Here is a 6,752-nt window from a genome sequence, read left to right on the forward strand (position 1 = left end):
CCGTGTCCCCTGCATCGGCAGGCGGACTCTCAACCACTGCGCCACCAGGGAAGCCCATTCTTTGTCTTTTTTTTCTGAGCTTTTTGAGAGTTGCAGACATGTCGTCACTTCACCCAATACAGGAGGAGGCTCTGGAATTTCTTCAAGTTGGGTTCAAATCATGGCTCTTTGACCTCAGGAAACTTACACAATAACTCTGAGTATCAATTTCTTCATCACATAAATGGGGGTAGTGATTCTTATTTCATAGGCGGTAACAAGAAACAGATGAGATGAAGTGTCAAGTGTTCAGCACAGTACTTGGCATATAGTCAATACCTAATAAATGTTAGTTTCTAATAAGTGAACATGAGTAGGTAGGAATGTGGTGGGCACACAGCTAACCTATGAGCTAAGGAATTGCAAGTAGGCCTTTGTTCAGCACTTTCTTTGTGCTATCATCACAAAGGCTCTAGTCTGGATAACCCATTGGTCTGACCCTGCACACGGTCTCCTCTTAGTCTTCCAGTGGAAATGACTAATACTCAAATTCTTATTCCATTATTTAACTTGCAGAGTTGTCTTGAGTGAGGCAATCAGCCTCTGGGAGCCTCAGTTTGTTTATGACATGCAGATACAAGTGCCTACCTTGCAAGAATTATGAAAGGAATATAAATAATGAAAAGCATGTAAGAGTGCTGACACAGGTACTCAATGAATTGTGGCTAGTTATAGTATAGTAGGAGGCCTTTATCTAACTAGAAGTTGGTCAACTGATCAAAAAAATTGATTAAAGCAGGGATTCTTAGGACTTCCCTGGTGGCGCGGTGGTTAAGAATCCACCTGCCAATGCAGGGGACACAGGTTTGAGCCCTGGTCCGGGAGGATCCTATGTGCTGAGGAGCAACTAAGCCCATGCGCCACAACTACTGAGCCCGCGTGCCGCAGCTACTGAAGCCCGTGCGCCTAGAGCCGGTGCTCCACAACAAGAGAAGTCACCGCAACAAGAAGCCTGTGCACCACAACAAAGAGTAGCTCCTGCTTGCCGCAACTAGAGAAAGCCTGCGTGCAGCAACAAAGACCCAACACAGCCAATAAATAAATTAATTAATAAAAAAAAAAGCAGGGAATCATTAAAAAAAAGATACAATCTTTTCTTCCCTCACCATGTCCTCCCAGTACCACTGAGATCATCAAACCTGTTAACTTCATCCCTAATGGTGGCTCCCATCCCCATTCCTGGCCCGTATGACAGATATGAGTCACCTACCTACAAAGGCTAGAAATTCTGCTCCAGGCATAAAGTTTGGTTTGCAACCTTGCAGATTTTCCTGCTCAGAGACCAGATAAATGACCACAGGCCAGAGTAGGATGAGAAAAGGGTGGGGGTGGCATTCACCATGGACCACAGAAGAGGAAGATGTGGAGAGATCTGAAATGGGGGGAGGTGGTTCAGGAGGTTTGAAGGGAGGAGGAACCATGAAGTGGGAACTGCTTCAGTGACCAGCTGTCCCTCATGCTGCTGTCTGGAGTGGACCATGCGCGACCTACAGAATTGGGCTTCCCCCAAGCATCTCGTTTGGAATGAGTTCTTTTGCCCTGGAGGGCTTGGCAAGCTTTCCTTCCCCATCTGACCTTTCACATGTTAGCAACGTTGACTCTTGTCAGCCTCAGAACGTAGGGAGAGGGGATATGGCCTCCTGGAGGGGTTATGATGTCCTGAAAGGAAATCCTGACCCTGCTGTCAAAGTGGGAATAGACAGAACCAGTTTGAGCTGACCTCTGTGTTAGGATGATGGTGGAACACCCCACCTTTTTATGCATATTGCAAATTGCAAACTCTATGGATTTAGGGCTCTGTGTTTCTAAGTCAAATTGGAGGCTACTCCCACTCTGAACTGGGAGCCAAATAGTCAAGGCAAAATCCACCTGCCACAGGTGATGCTCATATTATAATCAAATGCACACTTCTGATTTAGTTGTTCTTGCAGCTTATAATTAGACCTTGTCAGAAAAAAAAAAACAACAAAAAGAAACTTGAAAGCAGCTGTGTTTTGGTGCTATTCACATCTGTGACTGACCTAGTTTTTAAAAATTAAAAATGTGCCATTGGTATTTGTCACATCTTTGTGCCTTGCTCACACTCCTATAGGATGATCATTGAGAAGTGTTTTCTGAGCTGTGAGCTTATGGAGGAGGAAGGGCATTGTGGCTGAGGGCATTGACCAGCTCTCAAGCAAAATTCCAGAGGCATAGCTCTTCCTGAGATTTACCTTCACATGTTGAAAGGAAGATGACAAAGTAGACCTCTACAAATAGATGAGTTTTAGAGGTAAATAAGAGAGGATGTTGTTTATGCTGTGCTCTCAATGTTTTTGCCACCACTGGCCTAATGATAGAAGTGAGCTATAGAGCTGAAACCTTAACCATCAGTCCTCCCATCCCATCCCTGGGTACAGAGGGTCTGGTTGCCAGGATATTCCCCAAAGCTTGCAGGAAAGTTGGTGGTTTATTCTAAAGAAACAGAATGAATTAGGATTATCCTCTGTGTCTGGGTTTTATTTATTTATTTTATTTTTATTTTTGGCTGCATCAGATCTTAGTTGTGGCTCGCGGGATATTCGTTGAGGCATGAGGGATCATTCATTGCAGCATGCGGGCTTCTCTCTAGTTGTGGAGTGTGGGTTTTCTCTTCTCTAGTTGTGGCGCACAGGCTCCAGGGCACGTGGGCTCTGTAGTTTGCAGCATGTGGGCTCTCTAGTTGAGGCGCGTGAGCTCAGTAGTTGTGGCACACGGGCATGTGGGATCTAAGTTCCCTGACCAGGGATCGAACCTGCATCCCCTGCATTGTAAGGTGGATTCTTTACCACTGGACCACCAGGAAAGTCCCTGTATCTGGATTTTAGACTTTCCAAGTATAATGGCTGGTTCTCTGCCTGCTCATTATAAAACAAAGCTTTCAGCCTCCCAACCACCCTCCCACGCAGAAGTCACAGGAAGCTCTCCTCTCTCCTCATTCTCAAGCATGTATAAACAATCAATGATGACTAGGCGTAAAGGACAAGATAAACTAACAGATAAAATAATAATACTGAAGGAAGCAGAGATAACTCAGGGGAACAGACCAAAACGTGAAATAAACATTTAAAAGATTCATCTAATTAGTATCCTCATAGAAGATGGTGCAGCCACAAAATAAGAACAGTTTGGTATTAAAAAGGAAAATGTCAGAGTGCAAAATCAGGGCTTTCCCAAAGTTGACAATAATCCTAACAATTTATATGACCTAACTGATAATGATGTGTGAGGCAGAAAGAAACTTTTCCAAACTATCAGCTACAGAGACTGAATTTTGATCAACCATAGAGACAAGACTGAGTTATCTTTCTATTCTCTCTATTGAAAATTATAAGATCATTGTCCTATGAAGAAGTTATCAAAAAAGTAAACAGTTAAAAGCTGTAGGGAAAAAGTGTATGGAGGTGTGTCAGCTTTTTAAAACTTGTAATTTGTTGTAATTTCTTTTCTCACTCTAAATAAAAATTTACTGTCAGATATAATTTTGTATTCATAATTTAATATTCTTTTCTTAAAGAGACCTCCCTCTTCCTGCCTCCACACACCGCCACCAATTTTCTAACTTTCAGGCCCCATGAAGCCTGGATGTGCCCCTGGCAGTGCATTGCTTGCAGATAGAACAGAGAAGATGGCAAACAAACTGCAGAAGGAGATATACCATAAGATTTCAATTCAAATACCTTTCAAATACACAGCTCTCACTATCTATTGATTATAGCTACACATGCAGGTAGTAAAAGTGTGAAAACATAGACTAGGAGGTACACATCTAATTTACGAGAATGGTTGCTTTGAAGTATGGGGTGCTCTGTTTTCACTTATTTTCTGAAGCAAAAATGAAAAAATGTTAACATGTATTTATTTTGAATGGTGGACATGCGGATGTTATTTTATTCTCGGTGATTTTCTCTTTTCAATTTAAATTGTATAATTGTAGTCAGATTCCCTCAGAATTTGGAAGGCATTGTCAATAGTCTTCTGGTATCCAGGTCATCCTTTGCAGTTGACCTGATTTTCCCTTCTTTTTCCTTGTGGTCCTGCTATTTCACAACAATCTGTCTAAGTATGGACTTTGAGTCCCTCATCGTGCTAGACTTTTGTGAACTTTCCAACTTGAGGACTCATGTCCTTCAGCTCCAAGTATTTCTTTTCTATTAGTTCTCTGTCAGTTTTGTCCTTGCCATTTCTGTTCTCTTTCTGGATCTCTTGTTAGTCAAATGTTAGACTTCGTATTTTTGTCTCACATTTTATACAGGTTTTTCCCCCCATCTTTATGGGAGATTTCTTTTCCATCTTACAACTCTTTTGTTAAAAATTTTGGCATTTATATTTTTAATTTCCAATATTTTTTCCTTTTCATAACATCCTGTTTTTATTTTGTAGTTGCTCTGTTTTCTATGAGGATACTAATTAAATGGTTTGAATTATAACAGTTTCTTTTTTGTGTTGTTTTGCAGTTGAGGTAGTTTAAACACACATACTAATGTGGATTTTTCTTTAAAGAGTCAAAGGGTAGTGAGAGTTTACCAGTTATAAAATTGTTCAAATCTTGCAATATAGATACAGAAACATTTAAGGATTCTAAAATATATTTTCAAAACTTGGATGAGAAACCTGACACAAACAAAATGAAGAGAGTTTATTCAAAAAGTTGATGAAACTCTAATGTATCATTTTTTCCTAATATATCATTTTTAACTGAAATTTGGAAAGATGTTTTTAAAAGTTTCAGTAAAATAAATGAGAAATGAGTCCTGATTTGGACGTGTATACAACTTCATATAGACGATGGTATAATATATACTTGGTCTTTGTCACCAGTTCCTGGCACAGAGCTCCTAAAACCATGGGAGTTTCCTGAGTGATAGGATTATCTTTTGTTGTTCATTAGGAGCCCCTTTCAACCACACTTGAGTTTATACTAATGAGATGACTCAGAATGAGGTCCCTAAATGGCTTTAGAATAGAGGCTGGTCAGCTGAAAGAGCAACCAATTTCATTTCCACTTTCATCCCCACTCTCTGACTTCCTGGATGGTGATGGGGACTGGAGATTGGGTTATAAAAACTCTTAAACTACAAGATTGAGAGAGCTTCTGAGTTGGTGAACACATTCATGTTTCAGGAGGGTGGCAAAGCCTGACTCCCTGGGCACAGAGGTTCCTATGTACCAGACCTCGATCTATGTACTATTCATTTGTATACTCATCTGGCTATTCATTTGTATCCTTTATAATAAACTGTAAAAGAAAGTATAGCACTTTTCTGAGTTCTATGTATCATTCTAGTGAATTATCAAACCTGAGCAGGGGATGGTGGGAACCCCTGAATTTGTAATCTGCTGGGAAAAAATGTGGGTAGCATGGGCACACAATTAGAAGCCAGAAGACAGGGGAACTCATTCATGTGGTCTTACAGTCAGCTCTGGAGGCATTGAGCAGAGCAGAGAAGTGTGGAAAGTGGATCTGGAGAACAAACAAGAAATCTGGCACATCCCTTGCCTAGAAGTTACGCTCTTTAATGCAATAACCTCGTCTATCTTATACTTCATTATGCCCTAGTGCCTAGAACAGACCTGATGCATAGCAATAACAGCTAACATTCACTGGGTGTTTACTATATCCTGGGTACTTCTATTGGACTTTACATGTATTAAATTATTATTATTATTATTTTTAAAACAAAACCTACCAAATCACAAGTAGGGGATGATTTTTTTTCTTTTATAAATTTATTATTTTTTAATTTTTGGCTGCATTGGGTCTTCATTGCCGCTTGTGCACTTTATTTAGTTGTGGCAAGCAGGGACTACTCTTCGTTGCAGTGCTCAGGCTTCTCATTGTAGTGGCTTCTCTTGTTGTGGAGCATGGGCTCTAGGCATGTGGGCTTCAGTTGCTGTGGCTCGTGGGCTCTAGAGCGCAGGCTCAGTAGTTGTGGCGCACGGGCTTAGTTGCCCTGTGGCCTGTGGGATCTTCCCGGACCAGGGCTCAAACCTGTGTCCCCTGCATTAGCAGGCGGATTCTTAACCACTGCACCACGAGGGAACCCCTATATTAAATTATTTAGTCTTCATGTCAACTGTATTAGTTATTACTATTAGGTATTATTATCACCATTTTCTAGTGATAAAACTGAGCACAGAGAAGGCTAGATTTTACATATTTGGACTCCAACCCAGGACACTTGACTCTGTGACCGTCACTCTTTTTTTTTAATTGAATAATATACTTGATTTAACCCAGTATAACCTAAATATTTTCACTTTAACGTGTAATAAAATAAAAGGCATTAATGTGATTTTTTTTAACATCTTTATTGGAGTATAATTGCTTTACAATGGTGTGTTAGTTTCTGCTGTATAACAAAGTGAATCAGCTATAGGTATACATATATCCCCATATCCCCTCCATTCCTCCCACCCTCCCTATCCCACCCCTCTAGGTGGTCACTAAACACTGAGTTATTCCCCCTGTGCTATGCGGCTTCTTCCCACTAGCTATTTTACATTTGGTAGTGTATATATGTCCACGCCACTTTCTCACTTCGTCCCAGCTTACCCTTCCCACTCCCTGTGTCCTCAAGTCCATTCTCTACATCTGCATATTTATACCTGTCCTGCCCCTAGTTTCTTCAGAACCATTTTTTTTTTTTTAGATTCCATACATATGTGTTAGCATATGGTGTTTGTTTTTCTCT

The sequence above is a fragment of the Physeter macrocephalus genome, chromosome 16 (genome assembly GCF_002837175.3).
Source record: "Physeter macrocephalus isolate SW-GA chromosome 16, ASM283717v5, whole genome shotgun sequence".
Taxonomy (NCBI): Eukaryota; Metazoa; Chordata; class Mammalia; order Artiodactyla; family Physeteridae; genus Physeter; species Physeter macrocephalus.